Here is a 26,015-nt window from a genome sequence, read left to right on the forward strand (position 1 = left end):
CCCGAGGCCCATATCTGTATCTTGTGCCAGTCGGCAGAGCGTCTCAAATTCCGGTCAGAATACAGTCTTGGGGTTACTTGTGTTTTAGGCTTTCCCCTTAGCGGCCAGGTAGGTGCACCCACACATGTGATGTACCATTTTCATTGGGACACCTGTGGAAATGCGGGACGGTAGGCCATGTGCTGTTGGGGGAGTGTTTCGATGGGTGAGCCGAGCAAAATGTGCGGAAAATGCGTTTTTTTTCCCACATTTCAGACTTTGTGTGGGTGTCTGTGTAATAAATTCTGGGCCGATTTGGGCATATCATACCTCTGCAGATTCCCACGGGTGTCCTCTTTTCGGAAATGCATGGGGTTCCCTGTTTTCCCTGGTGGCTTGGACACCCGAGGCCCATATCTGTATGTTGTGCCGGTCGGCAGAGCGTCTCAAATTCCGGTCAGAAAACAGACTTGGGGTTACTTGTGTTTTAGGCTTTCCCCTTGGCGGCTAGGTAGGTGCACCCACACATGTGAGGTACCGTGTTCATTGGGACAACTGTGGGAACTCGGGACAGTAGGCCATGTGCTGTTGGGGGCCTGTTTTGATGGGTGAGCCAAGCGAAATGTGCGGAAAATGCATTTTTTCCCCACATTTCAGACTTTGGGGGGGTGTCTGGGTAATACATTCTGGGGCGATTTGGGCATATCATACCTCTGCGGATTTTCACGGGTGTCCTCTTTTCGGAAATGCATGGGGTTCCCTGTTTTCCCAGGTGGCTTGGACACCCGAGGCCCTAGATGTATGTTGCGCCGGTCGGCAGAGCGTCTTAAATTCCGGTCAGAAAACAGACTTGGGGTTACTTGTGTTTTAGGCTTCCCCCTTGACGGCCAGCTAGGCGCACCCACACATGTGAGGTACTTTTCATCGGGACACCTGTGGGAACGTGGGACGGTAGGCAATGTGTTGTTGGGGATGTGTTTTGATGGGTGAGCCGGGCGAAATGTGCGGAAAATGTGTTTTTTCCCCATATTTCGGACTTTGCGGGGGTGTCTGGGTAATACATTCTGGGGAAATTTGGGCATATCATACCTCTGCGGATTCCCACGGGTGTCCTCTTTTCGGAAATGCATGGGGTTCCCTGTTTTCCCTGGTGGCTTGGGCACCCGAGGCCAATATCTGTATGTTGTGCCGGTCGGCAGAGCGTCTCAAATTCCTTTCAGAAAACAGACTTGGGGTTACATGTGTTTTAGGCTTTCCGCTTGGCGGCCAGGTAGGTGCATCCACACATGTGAGGTACCATTTTCATCGGGACACCTGTGGGAACATGGGACGGTAGGCCTTGTGTTGTTGACGGGGGCATGTTACGATGGGTGAGCCGAGCGAAATGTGCGGAAAATGCATTTTTTTCCCCACATTTCGGACTTTGCAGGGGTGTCTGGGTAATACATTCTGGGGCGATTTGGGCATATCATACCTCTGTGGATTCCCACGGGTGTCCTCTTTTCGGAAATGCATGGGGTTCCCTGTTTTTCCCGTTCGCTTGGACACCCGAGGCCCATATCTGTATGTTGTGCCGGTCGGCAGAGCGTCTCAAATTCCGGTCAGAAAACAGACTTGGGGTTACTTGTGTTTTAGGCTTTCCCCTTGGCAGCCAGGTAGGTGCACCCACACATGTGAGGTATCGTTTTAATCGGGACACCTGTGGAAATTCGGGACGGTAGGTCATGTGCTGTTGGGGGCGTGTTTCGATGGGTGAGCTGAGGAAAATATGCGAAAAATGTGTTTTTTTCCCACATTTCAGACTTTGCGGGGGTGTCTGGGTAATACATTCTGGGGCGATTTGGGCATATCATACCTCTGCGGATTCTCACAGTTGTCCTCTTTTCTGAAATGCATGGGGTTCCCTGTTTTCCCAGGTGGCTTGGACACCCGAGGCCCATATCTGTATGTTGCGCCGGTCGGCAGAGCGTCTCAAATTCCGGTCAGAAAACAGACTTGGGGTTACTTGTGTTTTAGGCTTTCCCCTTGGCGGCTAGGTAGGTGCACCCACACATGTGAGGTACCGTTTTCATCGGGACACATGTGGGAACGTGGGACGGTAGGCTATGTGCTGTTGGGGGTGTGTTTTGATGGGTGAGCCGATCGAAATGTGCGGAAAATGCGTTTTTTTTCCCACATTTCGGACTTTGCGGGGGTGTCTGGATAATACATTCTGGGGAAATTTGGGCATATCATACCTCTGCGGATTCCCACAGGTGTCCTCTTTTCGTAAATGCATGGGATTCCCTGTTTTCCCCGGTGGCTTGGACACCCGAGGCCAATATCTGTATGTTGTGCTGGTCGGCAGAGCGTCTCATATTCCGGTCAGAAAACAGACTAGGGTTACTTGTGTTTAGGCTTTCCCCTTGGCGGCCAGGTAGGTGCACCCACACATGTGAGGTGCCGTTTCATTGGGACACCTGCGGGAACGTGTGACGGTAGGCAATGTGTTGTGTTTGTGCGGTTTTCATAACGTTTTGACCCATTTGCTGGTGGCCTTCGTCACACAACCCTTTCATTTCCCAAATGTGACCTACATTTAGTCGCTGCTTTAGGCAACATACACTTTTGCAACCTGCACAAGTCACCTACCCTTGAAAAGGTCTGCCTGTGCTCCTTCAAAAAATGTATGCTTGCCATTCCTCACCATATTGGTTTTCCCGATTTACACATGCTAAGTGCGTCTTTTCAGGCTGTGAGCGTAACACTCCTGTGTACCATGGCTCAGTGTTTGGCTTGTGGTATTGCTTGTTTTGAGAAACACTACAAAAAATGTGTGCTCTCCTAACTGCAAGAGTCGGGGGAATGTAGCGGAGCATTGCTTTTCTCAAAATTCATAGAAGCCATTGCCGTACCAAGCCAACCATGTACAACACATACCTTTTCTTTCCGTCATTTTCCCGCTTTTCCCCCAATCTATGTCACTTTCCCCTACCTAGTTGTTGCCTGACCTATGCAAATCACCCCTTACGAAACTTGGAATTTTGTCTACTTTTCAGAAATACTTGCCTTTCTGTCCTTCAATATGGCTTTCTTACCCTTTTCTTCCATTCCGTCCATGCATGTCCAAATGGCAAAAATGGCCAAAATCGCCTACCTCTCACAAAACGGTTGATAACCACATCAAAATATTTTTTTTTCATTTCCACTCAACCTGTTCTTAAAAGCCTGGTAATTGGGGAAATCAGCACAGCAAACCATTCATTCCTAGCTCTTACAAGGAAAAAAACACAGGCTTCTTTGTACATCATTGTTTTGGCATTTTTTGAAAAAACCCAAAATGTTTGCCCTTTTTGCTTATTTTCTCTCACCCCCCTACAGCAACCTAGGATTCCTGGGTGGCGTTACGACCGCCTACATGTGGGAAAAAAAGGAACGAAATTTGGCCCGAGACACCTCATGTAACAAAAAAGTTACAAGCCATTGAATGGCCACATACCGAAATCACCAAAAAAGGCCCTGGCACTGGGGAGAAATCCCCATGGCACTTAAGGGGTTAACCAAAGTAGAGAAAACAAAGCTTCAGGACCTCTAGGATGACATATCATCTGACAAAACACTATCACAGAAATTGTACAGCTTAGGCATAAAAATGCTCTCTCATGGATAACGTGGATTCTATGAAGCTGCAGACCGTTTAACCGGTACTGCCTTGTATGGAAAATTGGAAAATATAGTATGGCTAAGTCTTGGTCCTGCTAAATCTAGAAAAAGAGTTCTCAAATCATGTGAGGACTTAGAAACAATAGCCAAAAATGATCCCAGCAGCCAAGACAATTTGCTGGACACATACTACCCAAACAGGAGTACCACTTTGGAAACCATTTTTCTATACCACATAGCCCAAAACTTCCCATACAAAAATGATATTAAACCAGATGAAAAGAAATGTAGATACAGAGTGGCAAATTGTGAAGGCAGCTTAGTGAAGCTTACCAAATGCAGCTTAATTAATCATATCAAATTGTCATTAAAAACTCCTCAACATAAATAACTGTATTACATGTCCCTGCCACAATTCTTTAAACCATGGAGAAAAGAAGAAGAGTTACTAGATACCTATGACTACTATGAAGACGCTTTCAAAGCAAATGAAAGGGCTATAATAGACGTAAACTTTACACAGTACCAAACAATGTTGCACAATGAACAGCAACAGGAAGAAGAACTCTAGGCCCAACTAGATGTGGACACTCCTGACAGTAGTCAACCTTCTGTAACAGGAAGCCAAGAACCACTTGGACAGCTACTAATAGCAAATAAGGCAGAATTAGCCATGACAAAAGTAGAAAACACGATGTGTCAGTATGAGCAATCTACAGAAGACTTTGTTGTACTGAAATCACAACTAAACAATGAGCAGCGTAGCATTTTCCAAGAAGTAACAAAACAAATTGAACATGGTTTACAACATGAAAGTAAAAACTGTACCTGCCAAGACTGCAAACCTATACTACTATATATGAGTGGTCAAGCTGGTTCAGGCAAAGCATTCTTAATCAAAAACATCAGCAATTTCCTCCAGCAATTGACAAACAACAAACTGTCAGCTGTTGTAACTGCCCCCACAGGTTTAGCTGCCTACAACATAGGCGGTGTCACTTTACACCGATTAATACTCTTTCCAGTAGAACAACAAAACAAATTAGACTATTACACATTGTCTACAGAAGGTCCAATGGAACTATGCAGAGTATTAAAACAAATGAAAATGCTACTAATAGATGAGGTGAGCATGGTCTCCAAACTAATGTTGGCTTTGATTCAACTCAGATTGCAAGAAGTACTTAAAACAAACTACGAAGAACCCTTTGCAGGAAAACACATTATTGTTTTCGGAGATCTTCTACAATTGTCAACAGTGAAAGGTGAACCTATTTGTAAAACATTAGGACACAAACTCTGCCGTAAAACTGTTGGCAGCATGGGAAATGTCAACCTTTGGCAACATTTCCAATACAGAGAATTAACAGAAAACATGTGTCAATCTGCAGACCTCACTTACGCCAACATTTTAAAATGTATTAGAATTGGTGTACTATCTCAAGAAGCACAAGCAAAATTGAAAGCCCGGCACATCCATGCACTTTATGGTGATAACGCATGTGCTACTGATGTTATGGAACAATTAGCGCACAAAAATGTCAATTGTATGGCCTTAATGCCAACTCTTTGTCACGGAATTCCCCCTTTCTCACCTGGGAGCGATCCTTGTAGGATTTCTTGGGTGGTATCTTCTTACGCACGGACCTGGTCTTGTATAAACCCGCACGAGCCTCTTCTGGCTCCAGCGTGCGTTCAGAGCTCCAGGATTCAGATACTCTGGGACCCAGGAACCAAGAGGGTAACCACACAGCACACAAGTCCGGGAAACAAGGAGGAAGGAAGAGGGTAATGGGAATGGAATTAGGAGGAACAGGAACAAGGACAACAGTGTAGTGAACTACGGAGCACACGTCTAGTCGCTGCTTGCAGTAGCATTGAGACGCGCAGGCCCGTGGGGGCTCAGCCTATTTGTAAATAAGCTACGTCTGACGTAAGGACAAGTAAGATGTTGCACTTTAGACGGCCATGTTGGGAGTATCAAGGAGTGCAAGCCCCGTTGTGACAAGGACCATGAGGTCCAAAAGAGGCGTGTTCTGCGGATAATGACAGCATACCCCCTACGAAGGCTCATTCCACCGGGTTTGCCCGGGTGTATGAGATGGTATCTTCTGAGCAATCAAGGGATATTCAGGTTAGAAGCTGGTTCCCAGGTTCTTTCACTTGGAGGATATCCTTTCCATTAAACCAGGTATTGAAGCTGACCCCGTATATACCTGGAATCGCATATTCGGGACACTTCATATTCCACTTGGTCTGCAAGATTTCCGGGAAGATTGGATGTAGGATTTTAATAAAGAAGTGTGAAAAACTGGGTGAATCTTCTTCAGGAGTCGGGTAGCTTGAGTCGGTATGAGTCAGGATTTATGATTTCCTTGATGGGAAATGGACCATAGTACCGGGGGGCCAGTTTTTTTGGCCGTAAGTGTCGGGGTAGTAGCTTCCAGGACAACCAGACTTGATCACCAACTGCATATGAAGGCCCTGTTCTTCTTTTAGAATCAGCATTTTGTTTAGTTCGTATTCTGCCCTTCTCTAAGTGTTCCTTGGCTTCCTTGTGTACATTGATGAGTGTTTCCATCCAGGAGTCAATGGTAGGAACAGGTGTGGGATGTGGAAGAACAGAGGGTAACACTGATGGATGGAATCCTTGACTGCAATAAAAGGGGCTGGTGTTGATTGCCGAATGATCGGAATTGTTGTGCGCAAGCTCAGCCACGGGTATTAGGAGCGACCAGTCGTCCTAAACCTTAGTGGCGAAACAGCGAAGGTATTGTTCCAGGGTCTGGTTTACACGTTCCGTAGCTCCATTGGTTTGTGGATGATAACCTGATGAGAGAGCGCGTTGGATTCCCAGAATGCGACAGAGATGTTTCCAGAATTGTGAGACGTATTGAGGTCCTCGGTCTGATATGATCTTGGAAGGAAGTCCATGTAGGCGGAAAATGTGTTCCAGGAAGATTCCAGCTAGCTCTGATGAGGACAGTAGTTTATGCAGGGGTGTAGTGTGAGCCATGTGAGTGAACAAGTCAATGGTAACCATGATAGTCGTGTATCCCCTGGAAGGTGACAATTCCACAAGGAAGTCTGTAGCGATGAATTCCCATGGTCTTGTTGGTAGAGTAGGTTGTAGTAGGAGACCTGCTGGTCTCTTGTTATCGTGTTTGTTCTGACTACAAATAGAACAGGCTTGGATGTACAGTTGTTCATCTGTCTTCATTCTAGGCCACCAAAATTGTCTTTGTATAAGACGGAGGGTGTTGGTGATGCCACGATGTCCAGAATGAAGGGTATCGTGGCAGAGGTTGATTATCCTTTGTTGTAATTTCTTTGTGGGGATGACTAGAGCATTATCCTTGAACAGGTATCCTTCCTTGATTCTTAGATTCCATTGATTCTTCCTTGAAATATCCTTCCAGAGTTCAGAGCATTGGGTTTGTATCCGAATTTCTTCGAGGAGACTGACTGCTTGGGCTACACAAATTGTGTGGGGAAACATCTTGGCATAGGTCCGGTCTTCAATTGTTTCATAGTCAGGATGTTGGGATAAGGCATCAGCAATTATGTTCTGTGATCCGGGGACATGGTGGATGTGGAACTGGTACTGGGCAAAGAAGAAGGCCCAATGGGCCTGACGACTGTTCCTACACTCCAAGGATTGTAGAACATGAAGATTCCGATGCTCCGTGTGGACCTGGACTGGATGTCTTGCTCCCAGGAGTAGGTGTTGCCATTCGGTGAAGGCTTGATGGATGGCTAACAGTTCCTTTTCCAGGACGGAGTAATGTGTCTCACTGGGAGTCAGAGTTCTTGAAAGATAAGCAATTGGGTGTTCCATCTTGTCCTCAAACTCTTGCTTCAGCACTGCTCCTATGGCGTAGTTAGAGGCATCCGTCTCCACTATGAATGGTTGATTTATGTTGCATTGTGCTAGGATGGGGGCTTGAGTAAACTCTATCTTTAAATGTTGGAATGCCTTGTCTTGAGGTGTAGACCAGAGAAAGGGGGTGTCTTTCTTCAAGAGTGCAATGATCGGCTGAACAATCTCAGAAAAGGTGGGTATGAACTTCCGGTAGAAATTGGCTAGCCCCAGGAAGGATTAAACTTGTTTCACAGAAGTGGGAGCCGGCCATGATAATATGGCTTTTACCTTTGACTGATTCATACCAAATCCTTCTGGACTAAGGACAAATCCTAGGTAATGAACAGAGGTCACATTAAAAAGGCATTTTTAGGGTTTGGCTAGGGGTCTATGTTCACGTAGTCATTGTAAGACAGCCTTAACATGTTCTTCATGCCTTAGAAGGTCCTTGGAATAGATCGAGATATCGTCCAGGTAGACGATGACGAAGATGAACAGCATATCGGAGAACACCCTATCCATGAAACGTTGAAAGACGGCAGGGGCATTAGCAAGTCCAAAGGGCATTACCAGATATTCAAAGTGTCCAAAGGGTGTTCGAAAGGCTGTTTTCCATTCGTCTCAATCCCTGATACGGATCAGATGATAGGTACCCTTGAGATCCAGTTTCGTGAAGATTACAGTTCCTCTCACTGCTTCCAGGATATCCGAGATCAAGGGTAAAGGGTAGCGGTCCTTGAGGGTGCATTGATTTAATCCACGATAATCGAGGCAAGGTCTAAGTTCCTTGGTGTCCTTCTTGGGAACAAAAAACAGTGGGGCTCCAGCTGGGGATTTTTATGGTCTTATAGTGCCATTTTCAAGGTTGGTATCCAAGTATTCTCGTAGGGCTCTCTTTTGAGGTTCGGATAGGGTGAACACCCTCCCAAAGGGAATCACTGCTGAGGGTTCTGTGTCTATGGCACAGTCTTCAGGTCTGTGAGGGGGTAGAGCCTGGACTATGGCAGTTGAGAACACATCAGCATAACTCTGATAGGCCTTTGGAACCGATACAATATTGGAAACCATAAGTAGAACTTGCTGATCTATTGATGGTTCTTTGGAAGGTGTCACGGATGATTCCAGGAATAGACAGTGAGACATACAAAACTCAGATCCAAGAAATAAGAATCCTGCTGCCCAGTTGATATAAGGATTATGCTTCTGTAACCAGGGCATACCCAGGACCATGGGATAATGAGCAGACTTGATGATGTCAAATCTGATCAGCTCTTGGTGATGGTTTATTGAAAGTTGGATCTCTTTAGTCTGCAGGTTTCTAGGCCCTGAAGTGAGGGGTCTTCCATCGATCGCTTCCACAGTTGCATGGTACTTCGTGTCTTGTATGGTATGTGGTGACACGTAACCTAATCTTGATCAATGAATACTCCCATAGCTCTGCAGTCAACCAAGGCCAAAATGGACTAGGTCTTATTCTTGGATGGCGATAGAAGGGCCTGTGCAATCACTAGGCTGTTTTGTCCAGGAGAGTTCAAGGATGGAATAGACGTGGAGCAAACATCTCTCTCCCGAAGCCTTGCTCCATCTAGGATCGGGAGCTGGCGTTTCCGGAATGCCGAGGAGGGGCTAGAGGGCATTCTCTAACCAGGTATTTATCCGAGGCACAGTACATGCATAGCCCCGTATGAATCCTTCTCATCCTTTCTTGCGGGGATATGGGTCCACGGAAGGCTCCTATTTGCATAGGTTCTGGTTCAGTAGCTGACCCTGGATTTGTGTCAGTCTTGGAGGTAATCTCGAAGGATGCCTTCGGGGGGGGGCGGTTACTTTGGATTTCCCTTTTTCTGCCTTTCTTTCCTGGATACGAAAATCTATTTGCATGGCAAGGTCCAAAAGGGCCCGTAACGAGCTTGGGCGAGCCACTCTGGCCAATTCATCTTTGATCTCCTCATTCAGTCCCCATCTGAAAAGTGTAAAACTTGCTTCAGGAGACCAGTCAGCTTCCTTGGTCAATTGCTTGAATCGGGTTACATACGTAAGCATATCCTGGGATCCTTGGTGAAAGTCTAGCAGGCGCTCCTGGGCACTATAGACCTGCTCAGGGTGGTCAAACATGTTTTAAGAGCTTGTATGAAACCATCGTAGTCATCCAAGAGGGCATCACCAGAATTGACTAAGGGCGTAGCCCAAGTTAGAGCATTTCCGGAAAGGTGTGAAATTATGAAGCCAACTTTAGCCCTAGGGTTTGAAAAGTAGTAGGGCTTAAAAGTAAAGTGAACCAAACAAGAATCAAGGAATCCACAATGGGTTTTTGCCGACCCATCGTATTTGTCAACAATGCCGCCCAGCAATACGCTTTCCTTTGTGGCAGAATCACGGGATAGAACTAATTGTTTGAGAGCAGCGTTTTCCACCTTTAAATTTTGTACCTCGTTCGTTAGTTCTTGCATGCCGCGCATGAGATCCTGAACAGCCGTTTCCATGTCGGCTTCGATTTCGGTCGTTTGGCATCGCAAACTGTCACGGAATTCCCCCTTTCTCATCTGGGAGTGATCCTTGTAGGATTTCTTGGGCGGTGTCTTCTTACGTATGGACCTGGTCTTGTATAAGCCCACGCAAGCCTCTTCTGGCTCCAGCGTGTGTTCAGAGCTCCAGGATTCAGACACTCCGGGATCCAGGAACCAAGAGGGTAAGCACACAGCACACAAGTCCGGGAAACAGGAGGAAGGAAGAGGCTAATGGGAATGGAATTAGGAGGTACAGGAACAAGGACAACAGTGTAGCGAACTACAGAGCACACGTCTAGTCGCTGCTTGCAGTAGCATTGAGACACGCGGGCCCGTGGGGGCGCGGCCTATTTGTAAATACGCTACATCTGACGTAAGGACAAGGAAGATGTTGCACGTTAGACGGCCATGTTGGGACTATCAAGGAGAGCAAGCCCTGTTGTGACAAGGACCATGAGGTCCAAAAGGTGCGTGTTCTGCGGATCATGACACTCTTGCAAGCTGTTCCAAATTCAATGAAACAATGTTAAAAAAAGAAATGCAACCAATAATTGAAATCTGCTCCACAGACAAACTCGATGTACATGGTATGACACTACCCATGTGTCAGCAAGCCACAACAAGACTAAATACCTTAGAAAATTCAATCTCCAACACAGCTGGGTTGGAAAAAATATTAAAATTATCCTTAAATTGTAGAGTAATGCTTAAATGTAACCTTGACGTGGAGCAAGGACTAGTTAATGGGGCACTGGGTACAGTTGTTGGCTTTTAAACATACCCACATGACACAACATTCAGTTTGTCAATATTCTCTTTGAATAATAAGTAAGTAAAAAGGATAGGGCACTCAACAGCTCGATTCCTTCTCTTCAAAGACATGTATGGATGTAGAGAACAATTTTCTCTAACCCTTGCATATGCAGTCACCATTCATAAGTCCCAAGGTCTTACCCTAGACAAAGCATTGATAGATATTGGAAACACAGTCTTTAAAGAAGGCATGAGCTACGTAGCACTATCACGCTTACGTACACTTGACGGTCTATTTCTAATCAACTTTGATGCAAGTAAAGTGAATGCTGATATTCCTTGCATTTTAGAATACAATAGACTACGTTCACTGTACACCCACCATCTAAAATCACATCCTGTTCCACAAAAAGGAAAACGTTGTAAAAGAAAACTAATTCAAACAGAAATGCAAAAGGATCTGACTGCAAATCCTTCAAAGAGAGTAAAAGAAGCTAATACTTCATCAATTACCACAAACAAAGAAGAACCTATTAGTGAAAGTAAAACAGGTACTTCTTCAAAGAAGGAACACAAACTCCGAAAAAATCACTCGGACACAGAACTATCTGGTCCATTCAAATTTTCAAATGTAACTGGTGTAAGGTGCAATGCAAATGTAGCAATGAATATTCAATTTCAATTGCCACCAATTGTTAACAACATTTAATTACAAAGTACAGACCAATTGTGTTTTCAAATGTTAGTCATTCATAGAAACGCAACAAACAATCCTGGCAACACGTATAGTGTTCACGGAATAAGACAAGAATTGGACTACTGTGCTGGAATGGCGAGGTTCACTATGAACTCACAAGAAGATTCACAAGAATTTCTAATGTACTTACTACAAGTACTGGAAAACATCTTCCAGATTTCATACATGTGGAAACATACATGCACTCTCTGCAACAATGTGAACAAATCTCTAATGAGCAATTGTTTTATCTATCCATACCTAATTGTGAATCCATTCCATTTCAGCAACTTGTACAAAAGGCAAACCATGGCAGATTATGTACTATCTGCAATTCAGATAATCGCTCCACCTTACTGATACAAACACATAGTAACTACGTAATACTAATGATTCTACGTTACAATGCAGATGGTACCAAAAACAACTGCAACCTGACTGGATTCACACACGGTCAAGTGTCACTTAGTAAGAAAACCTTCACAACAATAGGAATAATCTACCGCGCAGGAGCCACAACCAATGCAGGTCACTACACTGCACATATTAAAAAGAAATGTGGATGGTTCGAATGTAATGATAGTAGCAGTGCTCTAAAGCAGAGATTACCAGCAAATCTTACAAATGCTTATTTAATCTTCTTAAAGCCAACATTTTACAACTAATCTGTACGGCAACATTAACAAAAATGCGATTAAAAGACTATAAACAGTTAGAATACGCCAACAGGTATCTAACCGGCCCAAGATTGTATAACAACCACACAGATAAATGAATGGCACTGAAGTGTAACAAAAAATAGACAGTTAGAATACGCCAACAGGTATCTAACTGCTTCAAAAATGTGCAACCAGCCAACAGATAGAACATTAACCAGAAACAACAAGTGAACACTCAAAGGAAACAAACAAATAGTGTGTAGCATAACAAAAAAAGGTTTTTTTTTAATCCTACAAGGATTTTTTTTCCCCAGACCCAATGATTTGAAAAACAAACACAGAAACTGAGCAAAATGCATAGTACACTGGTTTGTAAACTAAATATGAGGGTCGAAAAAAAGCTAAAATGTCTATTATGCAATGTAATAAGTCTTTATAAAATACATACACTAACATCCTCTTTTCTTTTATCACAGAAATTGAAAAAGAATATTTCCTCCAAGTACTAAAGTCATGTAAAAAAAATATCGAATCTCAACAAATGAAACAGTAAGTATATTTTCAAACATTTCATACATATTTGAATCTATACGTGTGATCTATGGCTGTAATATGGTGTGGTGGTTGTGGCCACGGCCTATAGTCTTGGGTGTATAGCCTACGGCCTACGGCCTTCAGCCATGCACCCAAGACTCTAGGTCCTAGCCACAACCAGCGCAGCATATCACACCCATTGTGGTTTATAACTTTAGTACTTATAACTTCGGCCTTGGGTTCATGGCCTTCGGCCATGCACCCAAGACTCTAGGCCCTGCCCACAACCACCTGATTGATATTCAATTCTATGGGTGTATCTATGAGTGTGATATGCAGCAGTGGTTGTGGCCAGGGCCTAGAGTCTTGTATATATGGCCTACGGCCTACGGCCTGCGGCCATGCACCCAAGACTCTAGGCCCTGGCCACAACCACCGCAGCATATCAGACCTATGGTGGCTTATAACTCATTGTCACACCCATAGAATGAAACATTTTAACTGCAGCATATACTCAATTTGCAGCCAGGACTATACGCCCTGCCCACACCTACCAGATAGATATTCGAATGTATGGGTGTGATGCATGGGTGTGATATGGTGCGGTGGTTGTGGCCAGGGCCTAGAGTCTTGGGTGTATGGCCTACGGCATACGGCTTACAGCCTGCAGCCATGCACCCAAAACTCTACATCCTGCCCATAACCACTGCTTTATAAGAAACCCATGGTGGCTTATAATCTTTCTCCTTATAGCATATCACACTCATAGTGGCTTATAACTTCAGTACTTATAACTTTGGTTTTGAAGACTGTAGGTCCTGGCCACAACCACTGCAGCATATCACACCCATAGTGGCTTGTAACTTCAGTGCTTATAACTTTGTTCTTGGGTGCATGGCCTTTGGCCATGCACCCAAGACTCTAGGTCCTGGCCACAACCACCGCAGCATATCACACCCATTGTGGCTTATAACTCCCATTGTGGCTTATAACTTCACTACTTATAATTTGGTCTTGGGTGCATGGCCTTCGACCATGCACCCAAGACTCTAGGCGCTCCCCACAACCACCTAACAGATATTCGATACTACGAGTGTATTTATTGCTGTGATATGCTGCGGTGGTTGTGGCCAGGGCCTACAGTCTTGGGTGTATGGCCGTAGATATTCGAATCTATGGGTGTGATCTATGGGTGTGATATGCTGCGGTGGTTGTGGTCAGGGCCTAGATGTCGGGCGCATCCGAACAATCTAACGCAGATCATGCCTCACTCCAGCCAATCGGTAGACATGTTGCGTGTCCGCGGTCATGACGCGAGCCCATTAGCCAATCGTTATCTTGTCCACGGAGCGAACATAGATATCACACATTTTTTGAGACATACATTTTGGTCGTTTTAAAGAAAATTACTGGACGGATTGGCACCAAATTTCGGGACCAAGCTCCTGTCGCAAATTTGGTGAAAATCCGTCCAGCGGTTTGGCTGTAGGCGTTCACACATTTTGGGACCCTCCCTATAACTTCCCCCCCCCCCTGGACCAAACCTCAGCAAACTTTGCAAAACAAATTCAGAGTGGGCCATATACTTTTTTTGCAAAGATTGGTGAGGATTCGTCCAGGGAGAGCGAAGTTATAAGCCACCCAAAAAGTGCTCTTCCTATGGAAACAGAAACTTAACCATAACTACACAGCCACTACCGTGGCTGTGAGATATATATATATATATATATATATATATATATATATATATATATATATATATATATATATATATATATATATATATATATATATATACACATATATATATATAATCATTGATTGATGACACACCACCAAGTTATGTGTCATTTGCTTACTCATAGCAACAACACTTGAAAACCATGGCCTGCTTCTAAACTAGTCTGGTCTCCCAAATCCATGCTGTAGCATTTGTGCATTATGTAAACCTGTTAATCAGTGTATTGTCTCTATGCTGGGATATCTACATCGTTTGTCCATTGCTCTGTGTCCTGTCATGTACCTATGCTAGAACAGAAGTGCTGCTAGTGTTTCACTTGAAATGCTACTTGTTCATTATTCTGATTCCAGCATTGATGAAGGGGGTAGCTAGCTAGGATTCAAGGGAGTGCCCATGCATTGTTTCATTGCTACTGGGGCAGCATGTCAAGCTATGGATTTGGGATTGTCATGAGGGCTAGTGAGCATAGATTATTGATCCCCTTGATCCCTTTACATCTCTTTAAAGTCTTTAAAGTCTTTATGTGATAATGTATGTTTATGCCTGATATGAAAATAATATTTGACTGTAACCTTTACTTATGTGCTGTACCTCTATAAGATTAATGATATGTCTGTAACTAATTTCCTACGTTCAATCCCATACATACCTCTGGGATTTGTGTCCTATATAAATGCTCAAATAAACAAAATTAAATAAATAAATATTTGGTTGGGGAGTGTGGGGGGAGTCAAATGTGTATGTACCATAGACCCAGAAGTCCCGTTATTTGGCCCCACTGGAAAGTAATACAATTAACGGGGATAGAAAGGTCTATGAGTTCCCCCACAAAAGGAAGGAGGGAAGTGAAAGAACATTGTACATGCTCAGTGAAATAAACAGGTAAAAACAATTATAGCTTGAACTTGCAACAGAAAAGGAGCGTTCCTCATTTTGGAAGCAAGACTGTCAGATTTGAGTTATTAAAGCAAGCTTTCGAGCAGAAATGTTGCCAATTCTAAGACACATGTAATTGCATGAGAACAGTGGTAACACTGTTCCCTTATTAGAAATGTGAGGTGTGCCATTTATCTGTGCTAGTTTAGAACTTTAATTGTGTCCTATTGTCTTTTTGTCATGCCTGCGCCATGGGCACATACATTTGCGATCAATATGGACTTTATTTTCCATTTGCGAGACTTTGGTGCTTTTCTATTTTTCCCAACAAACTACACTTACCACAATGCACTTGGCTATAACCATCTATTCCTGGCCATTCCGATTCGTCATCTTCAGAACTACAATCCCCAGAAGCCCTAGGGATCTCCTCTGCTTCCACCAGCTCAGGAACAGAGAGGCAGGTGGGCGATTGTATGCAGGTGTGTTGATCCAGGTGCGACCAAATAGCCTGCCTCTGTGCTGGGCTGGGTGGTATTAAAGCTGCTGCCTGCAGGAGCTCAGTCTCTTGCATTAAGAGTCATTCCGGCACCTTTTTTGCTTCGAGCTACGGATCTTTGTATGCAGTTCCTTCTTACTCCGGCTTTGGATCCGTTGCCTTGCCGGGCTCTCTGCTTTGCAGCCGATCACGCTCTGCTGCTTTCCAGCTTCTGCCCTTTCCCAGTCGGGCTCTCTGCTCTGCAGCCGATCATGCTCTGCTGCTTTTCCAGCTTCCGCCCTTGCCCTGCCGGGCTCTCTGCTCTGCAGCCGATCATGCTCTGCTGCTTTCCAGCCTCCGCCTTTGCCCTTGCGGGCTTCTGCCTTGCAGCCGATCACGCTCAGCTGCTACCTTCCGCCCTGGTCTTCCAGGCTCCTGCCCTGCAGCCTGCTTCACTCGGCCCCCTACAGTCCTTGTCCTCTGGGCTCCCTGCTCTGCAGCCTGCCTCACTCCGGCTGCCTACAGCACTTGTCCTCTGGGCTCCCTACCTTGCAGCTTACAGTCCTCTGCAGGCTTCTACAGTCAGGCTTCTACAGGCTCCTCTGGGCTTACTCCTTGCTGCCGGTCCTTCTGGGCTCCTTGCCGTGCAGCCTGCTTTACTCCGCTGCCCTAAGCCCTTTCCCTCTGGACTCCCTACCTTACAGCCCTGCTCCTGTGGGCTTGCTCATTGCTTTCCTGCTCCTCTGAGCTCTCAACCTTGTTCCATAACCTCCTCTGCTATCCAATCCTGTTATACAACTTTCCCTTCATTTCCTTCTGCTAGTTTGCTATCAACTTCCTTTTCCTGGATTTGTCTGTAAGTATCTTCTCTTGTACTGTTTGTAGACCCTTTTGTACAGAGCTTGTCTGTTGGTTTCTATCAGGCAACCTCTGCCCCTTCCCTTGTCTCGTTTCTACGTTACAGACACCCATAGCTGTTGTTCCAAGCCATGAGCAAACAGCGTGGGCCTCTGTTATAGCAAACTGTGCAGAAGGCTAGAGATTTTCCTAAGGTCCGTGGAATACTCTTTCCCTATATCTGCATACACCGCTAGAGGGAATTATTCCTTGCTACACTTGCCTACTCTTCGTTCTCATTACTTTCACTGTGTGTGTACTTATCTGTCCACCTTACTTTGGCACAACCACCCAAACCCTTCCTGGGTGTCCTGTGCCACTCTCAACAGCGTGCCTTCCCGTAACAGAATGCAAGAGCCAAAAATGTCTTGTTCTATAGGCAGGAAAGGCACACACAGACCAAGGATGCTTTCCTTTCGGGTTAAGAAACCTTTGCAAAAATCTATAGGTTCCCTAAAGTCAGCAAAGAAGAACATTAGTCTAAAGAACAGTCTCGCCTTAGTAAACAAAGATTTACAAGCACGGTACTACACTCACTGGCTTGCTGACCCTTCTATGTGTACCTATTATGACATTTGCAACTATGAGCCGCAGTCTCTATCTGTAGAAGAACTACAACAAGAAAATGAATTCCTGCAGATTTTGTTAGCCCAACCAATGGAAAACACTCATGCATTTTCTAACAATTCTTCTAACACTGCTACAGCCAAGGATATAGCACTCATTGTGGGAGACTCTAACCCAGAATATGCTGTTGCTACAGTGATATGTTCAAGATCAGCTTGGCAAGCTCCCCAGACTGCTGGTAACCCTCATTTGATAGGACACAGCATTAAGTATCCTGAGGTTAGTCCACCTGGTCCTGGGTACAAAAGACCAATACTGACCATCGGTTGTCTTAATACTTCCCCAGTATCTACTAACCATAATAACCTTAAAGTCAGTCTTCCTATTGCTACAACCAAATTTTCTGCTACACCAGATTCTGAAACTTTAGATCAGGCTAACGAAACATACCTGCTTCAAGAACAACTCCTACGCCTTAAAAGACAGACCGAAGATCTCTATGATGACTTTGTTTATATACATAGTAAAAATGTAATGAAGGGACACAAGATTCCAGACCTTCTGACACTATGTCCCACACCTGATATTCTGTCTTTAGAGATCGACATGATAAGGCCTGGAATTGCCACACAGAAAAGAATACAGACTTATACCAAGCAGATGGAAGACCTAAATTTAGCATATGCATCCCTTCTAAAGTCTGACACAGCTCTTTCACTTTCCAGCCACAGTAACTCAGGTTGTTGTACAGACAGTAAAGAATTAACTCCTTCGGTGGGCCAAATCACTCACACTCCCATTACACCACAAGACAAGTGTAATCTTCTGATTAGAGATCCTTCTGAGTCAAAGGATTGTTCCGCTCTTACCTCTGACTACTGTCCGTTACTCGCACTTACAGCCTCTTCGAAAGTGATCAAATCAGAAATGTGCTCTGCTTCTAAGGGTTTTTATACCCCAGTCCCACTTAGCAATCTGAGCACACCAGACTTTGAAGATCAGCCTTCAGAACGCCTATCCTATCCTGGCCCCACATCTGTCATACTGCCTGTTACTGTATCTGCTAACCCAATCTCTGATGCTCCTCCTGCTAATACCTCTAAATCTGCTACTGTTGCAGCATCTCACATCACTCTTTCTGCAGTAGAAGCACCCCCTTCCTCTCTGCTTGCAAGGACAGAACCGGTTGCTAAGTCAGATAAAAACTTTTCTTTTAGGACTACAGCTCCGGTTGTTCCTGCTGGTGCCTCTGCAGCACTAGAACTACTAGACTCTACTCTGTCAGTCTCAGGTGCGTCACTGCCCGCTGGTTCTTCTACGGCACCTATACTCCCAGTTGCTACAGCATCGGAAATATCTACAGCTATTCATGATCTCCCTGCTGAGGTGGTTTCTGAACTTTCTACTAATCATTGAAAACCCGCCACTGTGACTCCTGAAATTTCTGCGGCTAATCTTGACTTTGCCATTGCTGCGTCTGATGCCTTGGAAAACCTTCCTAGAGCAACCAACTCTGCTGTACCACTGGCTCCACCTTCCAACACCTTACTGTTGCCTTTCAAAGCAAGATTTGCCATGGAGCCTGCAGCAGTCTTTCACAGTTCCTCTGAACACACTGTTGGGTTTTGTGCTCCAAAGACTTTGTCTTTTCTGAATTCTACCTCAAAGGTTCAGAACATTGATACTGTCTCCGTCCTTCAAGACTCCCACCTAGCAACCTTAAACAGTTTTTGGTGCCTCATGATGTGCCTTTTTGGAATAAGACTCTTTCACGGTGTGACAGACATTCTTTGTGTTGGTCAACCTTCAGGGAGCCTGGAGAGGGGCCTGGAGAGGGGCATACTGCCATGCCTGCGCCATGGGCGCATACATTTGCGATCAATATGGACTTTATTTTCCATTTGCGAGACTTTGGTGCTTTTCTATTTTTCCCAACAAACTACACTTACCACAATGCACTTGGCTATAACCATCTATTCCTGGCCATTCCTATTCGTCATCTTCGGAACTACAATCCCCAGAAGCCCTAGGGATCTCCTCTGCTTCCACCAGCTCAGGAACAGAGAGGGAGGTGGCCGATTGTATGCAGGTGCGTTGATTGAGGTGCGACCAATTAGCCTGCCTCTGTGCTGGGCTGGGCGGTATAAAAGCTGCTGGCTGCAGGAGCTCAGTCGCTTGCATGAAGAGTCATTCCGGCACCTTTTTGCTTCGAGCTACAGATCTTTGTATGCGGTTCCTTCTTACTCCGGCTTTGGATCCATTGCCCTGCCGGGCTCTCTGCTTTGCAGCCGATCACGCTCTGCTGCTTTCCAGCTTCTGCCCTTGCCCTGCCGGGCTCTCTGCTCTGCAGCCAATCACGCTCTGCTGCTTTTCCAGCTTCTGCCCTTGCCCTGCCGGGCTCTCTGCTCTGCAGCCGATCACGCTCTGCTGCTTTCCAGCCTCCGCCTTTGCGCTTCCGGGCTTCTGCCTTGCAGCCGATCAGATCACGCTCAGCTGCTACCTTCCGCCCTGGTCTTCCAGGCTCCTGCCCTGCAGCCTGCTTCACTCGGCCCCCTACAGTCCTTGTCCTCTGGGCTCCCTGCTCTGCAGCCTGCCTCACTCTGGCTGCCTATAGTCCTTGTCCTCTGGGCTCCCTGCTCTGCAGCCTGCCTCACTCCGGCTGCCTACAGCCCTTGTCCTCTGGGCTCCCTACCTTGCAGCTTACAGTCCTCTGCAGGCTTCTACAGTCAGCAGCCCTGCTCCTCTGGGCTTATTCCTTGCTGCCGGTCCTTCTGGGCTCCTTGCCGTGCAGCCTGCTTTACTCCGCTGCCCTAAGCCCTTTCCCTCTGGACTCCCTACCTTACAGCCCTGCTCCTGTGGGCTTGCTCATTGCTTTCCTGCTCCTCTGAGCTCTCAACCTTGTTCCATAACATCCTCTGCTATCCAATCCTGTTATACAACTTTCCCTTCATTTCCTTCTGCTAGTTTGCTATCAACTTCCTTTTCCTGGATTTGTCTGTAAGTTTCTTCTCTTGTACTGTTTGTAGACCCTTTTGTACAGAGCTTGTCTGTTGGTTTCCATCAGGCAACCTCTGCCCCTTCCCTTGTCTCGTTTCTACGTTACAGACACCCATAGCTGTTGTTCCAAGCCATGAGCAAACAGCGTGGGCCTCTGTAATAGCAAACTGTGCAGAAGGCTAGAGTTTTTCCTAAGGTCCGTGGAATACTCTTTCCCTATATCTGCATACACCCCTAGAGGGAATTATTCCTTGCTACACTTGCCTACTCTTCGTTCTCATTACTTTCGCTGTGTGTGTACTTATCTGTCCACCTTACTTCGGCACAACCACCCAAACCCTTCCTGGGTGTCCTGTGCCACTCTTAACAAGGTGCCATCCCGTGACACTTTTGTTGTGTTGTAGCAACGTATGGACGCTTCTAAAAATAGCAATCCTTGATTGATTGCACATGTTTTTGCTTCCGTATTGCAATCGGCGTTAATTACACGCACGAGTGAGTGGGGCCAATTACAGCATATTGACTGATTGTTGTGAGATTTTGGAAAACACTTTAGAGAGTCACTACAAGACAACTGAATGGAAGCATAGTATCATACCATCATATTAATTAACTTCTATAAACAGGGGCGTTGCTAGAGGGGGGCTAAGGGGGCTATAGCCCCTGATCTTTTGGTTGTAGCCCCGGATAGAATCTCAGGAGCTACAGACCAAAGACTAGCTAGCCCCCAGTCCCAACAGTTCCGACATCAGCTTAGCCCCGGGTCTTTTCCAGACCTAGCAACTCCCCTGTCTATAAATATGTCCAGTTTTTCTTACTGTTTTGACATGCTGTCCATGGAACCATAGAAGAAAGAAGTACAGTATAATGACATTGCCTATCAAAAGAAGTGTCACAGTATTTCTTGGTCCCTAGAGATTAAACTGCTTCTGATTAAAGAAGACTACAGCAAGAACTAGTCTCTCTGATGAAGCAGATACATTGTCGAGAACTGAATCCTTAATTCTTTGCTACTCCTTTGACTGATTGTTGTGATCGTGGGCGAATCCATGTTTCTCTGTCAAGCTCAAGCCCATAATTAGGCAAAATTATTCATGAAGTCATCCAGTCCAAATAACGCGACCTTTTGGTAATTTATAGCTGAGGTGCTGCAACACTTTTTCCAGTTGATGTGGAGATTGAATTTTGCTAGATTTCTTAATTGCGAGCAAGAAGAAATAGATGTGGTTACTTGATTTCTTTGATTGGAATATGAGGAATTGTGGGATTTTTATATTTCATTACAATGCTAATGGTTTAGATATTTTGCTCAATTACACCCAAGCTGATATGTTCTGCTGCAAATTGTGTTTGATAAACCTCCTACAAGATGCCAATGCGCTCTACTTTGATGGCGCTTATCTTTTGTAGCAATTCTCTAGCACAAATGGAAAGAAAAAACATGAATTTCTATTTGAAAAAATAGGGTCCATCATTCCTCAATGCACTCCAAGCTCCAACGTGGCACCTGGGAGACCATCATACATTAGTGCTGGGTGCATGCATCCGGCACTAATGTATTCGATGGGGCTGGAGAGAGAATAATGGGTGCTGAAGCAAGCACCCCCATGAAATGTGCGGGTTACCCGCATATTTCAGAGAATCGTGCTTCTATGCTCATTTTAAAAATGCCTGATTCTTTGTGAGCCAGACCCTACCTTGCATACCATTAGTAATTATTATTGATGCACTTGAATATGTCTTTGAGAAATGGCGGAACTCAGACAAATATATCCACATACAAAGAGAGTACATGAGATGAACTGCCAGAATAGCAAAACAATAACACGTGATCTGCACAGATTGCTCTAAGGTTGCATGGTCGCCATTTTAGTTCAGCCTAGCACAGTCACTGTTGTATTGTTTAACAACGTTTTACTCTTTCTTGCAGATTCACAAAATGTGGTCAGAAAACCCCCACTATAGATCACATCTTGAGGCCACATCTTTTTTCTCTGACTTCTCCACTCCTTAAGTCCATCCGTGGTTTTAAGAGTATTTGGAAGGTACCCTGGAAAGTGGCATTTCTGATTGTGAAGGGGAAGGCATTGCAGAGAAGTTCTGCCATGACCTGAATCTGAAAGTAGTGCAGGCCTGTTTGGGAGTGCTTAAACAGTTGGCCATATGGGTTATAAAAGAAGGCAGTGAGGGATAATTTAAACGTGTACTGTGATAATTCGTCTGCAAAATAAACCCGGATGCAGCCGTGTGAAGCACTGTCTATCATGTTGCCAATTGGTAAGCCAGCCATCCTTGTAATTTAACAAGGTTAGTTTAGCAGTGGGCATGTTGCCGCTGTATGACTGCTGAGCCCACTGTGTGTGCAGGTTTGCACATGCAACTTCCACTGACCGTAGGTTCATATGCGCTCAGACATGCATTTTTGCCAGAGAGTTGGTGCACTAGAAGTTAGAACACCAGCCTGGGAAACAAACAGCTGCTACATCTGTGGGTTCGATCTTCCCCAGCAATAATCCCATACTATGTATTGCCCTCCCTCCATTATGAATTATGTATTATATCTATTGTCATTTATTTTGCATTTTTAAAGCGCTCACACAGCCTAGCGGCATCGAGGCGCTGTTACAGGAACATGTTTCTCTAAGTTGCGTATTTATAACGCACTTAATAACCAGAGGTTTCTAAGCGCAGACCCGGGGATCGAACCTGTGTTGCTTCGTGTCGTCTTGTTTCCAAGGCGAGCACGTTGCTGCTGAGCTATCCTCCCGGGACAATAATGCATTTGCAATGTAAACAGATGTTTCCTTTTTTGGGACATGATTGGGCAATACCTTTCTTTGCATTATGGTGCTTCCCGTCCTGTATGTATAATGTGTAAATCTGGAGCACTACAGTATTTGCTGCTGGATGAGCATTGGCAGAATAGATTCGAGAATTATGACATATATGTGAACTTATGTTTTAGGATGATGGAAGGTCCTTTCTATTTACTCCATTATAGTAGTTCCACCAATCTCTTGGCTTTAGTCCTGTCTTTACCCTTTCACCTGCTCTCCAGTCCCACTTGGGAGTAGGTTTTGGTATGCTACTTCTCTGCCCATCCTCTGCAGCAAGCATTAACAGTGCATTTAACTTGCGCTGAATTCCAAGTGAACAGGAATGGCTACTCTGGATGGTGTTAATGCACTGGATCACATTCAGGGAGGCGATGAATTATACTTCAACGTTTTTCCTAAAGTGTTATTTTGGAACAATGTTTTTAACACACATGAACACTTTTTGGGGTCCACCTTTTTTCAGTGTCGAGGCTGGTTCTTGCTCTGGTGCCAATTAATGGATGAACTCAAAGAGCGATATTCACAGAAGATTCCTCATACTATATGGGGGCTTCTGTCCTTAGGCGTGGGGTGTATGGGACTGCTACCCATTTCTGGGTTGGCTGTTTTGTTTCAGAAGAACTTGGGGCCACATTTCAGAGAGGAACTATTTTTTCTTCTTTTATTGACCTTCATAGGAAGTGTGTGGTCCCCGAGTTACAAATCCCTCGTTGATGGTTCAAAAAACAAAGTGTTCGTAAAAAATAATTAAAAACAAGGAACTTCATCCATAGTACAGTGCTCAAACAAGTGAATTTAAGCTCAACCACATCACCAATAAATAGCATGTGCCTGACACCATCACATCTCTGATTCTATTTATGTAAGCGATTTTACTAATTCAGAATAACATTTCTGCAATGTAACGTATTAACTGATTAATACAGGTATACCATTCTCATACTTCCTGACAATTATACTCGATTTCCAATAACTAAGGTTAAACCAAAGCCTTCCATTTCTTATCTGGCTGACTATGTTTTGCTTGTGCTGTCAAATGTTATTTTGTACATCTTAGGTAGCAACAATTATTCTGATCATATTGTTATTATGTTGTATTCCACAAATTAATGGAACTGCTCTTAATGTGTCCTCGTGATGAAAGGCAGGCAAGGATTGGTGGAGATAGCACTTCCGATACTCACAGAGGGTGCTGAAGTTCAGTCAGCTCGGGAAAACAGATCTATTTTAATTTTAGTTGTTTTTCCGCTACCGCCATTGCTGTTTTCAAATGTTCCTTTTGGACGCATCCGAATCTTGTTTATGTTGCGATAGGGACTGAACAGCAATGTTTGAACTAACCAGAGCAATGCGGGGGAAGGTCATTGCCACAACACCACATTGGTGCAATGAGTGTACTTTCGCTAAATTTTGTACTTGTTCGTTTTGTTTAAAAAAATAATTGCTACATTTCAGTCAATGATTGTAGGCGATTTTCAGCCGGAAGTGTTTACGTATCATAAAACAGTTAAAAGTAGAGTGCGGAAAAAGAGGTTCAAGTCGAGCTCACAAGGCTGTTCCATTTGTTTTTAAAGTCCCTATCCGTGTCTGTACACCACCAATGGTATTGTTATGAAGCTCATTCACGTTTATTTAAGCTTTAACACAGAAAGTGACGACTCTACTCGCTGTGCAAAGACAAAAATATAGGGTGTTTGCAGAAGAGGTATTCAACCAGCTCATCTGACTTCTCCATGTTAGCGCTTACCTTTGAAGGTCCCCATGTTTTATATTTTATGTATGATTTTGTTCTTGCCCATTCTGGTTATAAAACAAGAGCAACATTTGTATCAGTAACTTTACTTGTAGGCCATTTTAGGTCGCAAAAGTTGCATAGAATAAAAAGTAAAAATTAGAGCGCCGGCAAAGAGGTTTATCCATAGCTCATAAGTTGTATCCCTTTATTTTCAAACTCACTGTCTCTTCCTATACACTGAAAGTGCTCTACACGAGTATTTATCCATAAGCACAGAATGCAATGATTTTATGTGCTGGACACTATCTTGAGAATAACATTCCGAGCCTATATTGAAGGACAGTGGTTAATGAAAAATGATAGGTATGCAGGGTGTCATTTGGGGGTCGCTAGTGGTCGCAGCTGTGAGCAGTGCTGTCCCAATCACAACCCCTGCATTTTCTCTTGCAATACCTATTTAAAAAATATATATATATAATGCAGATATTATTATTATTTTTTTTTTTTAAATGGATGCTCCGCGGACGGCCATCACTGCTTTATAAATCACACAATGGCCTGCAAGCCTTGTTGGATTTATACAGCAGTTTGTTTCTTTATTTGCAGGATGGACAAATGTAAGTTTCCAGCTCCAGCATGGCGCTTTGTAATATGGATGGTCTCTTTATTTTATTCATTGACCCTGATGGTGTGTTTGCTGTCTAACTGTTCAGCAGTCCATTGTCAGATAAGAAGTGCACACGTGCCGTTTGAAATCTATGTCAAGACCGGAGGCTCAGATTATGCTTCTTTTCCATTACTACTTCAGCAGCTTCTCTTCCATTTTACTACTTCAGCCGCAAATGTACAACCAATAAAACATGATAGCAAAATGCATAAACACTACAATAGCCATTGTTTTTGAGTCTGGTAGTTCTGTTCTTATTGGTCCTCCAACTGACCACATGATAACTTTAACCAATCAGCATAGACCTTGTCATTAAATCACACTGTCCCTCTACTTCACTTCCTCTTTCTTTGCTGCTCGGCAGCGAGCTACATGCCCTTTTATTATTCTTATGAATGTGTGTTGATGTAACATTTATATTTTAGATAGGTAGACTTGCACGCACAAGCGCGCATAATCTAGGAAATTGGCAGAGCGTATCTGCATCTGTTGCTGAGTGTTTGGAAGTTGCAGTCGCAATGGGGCTGGAGCTCCGGCGACAGCAACCT

The sequence above is a fragment of the Ambystoma mexicanum genome, chromosome 2q, assembly GCF_040938575.1.
Source record: "Ambystoma mexicanum isolate Mex_15411 chromosome 2q, UKY_AmexF1_1, whole genome shotgun sequence".
NCBI classification, from domain to species: Eukaryota; Metazoa; Chordata; class Amphibia; order Caudata; family Ambystomatidae; genus Ambystoma; species Ambystoma mexicanum.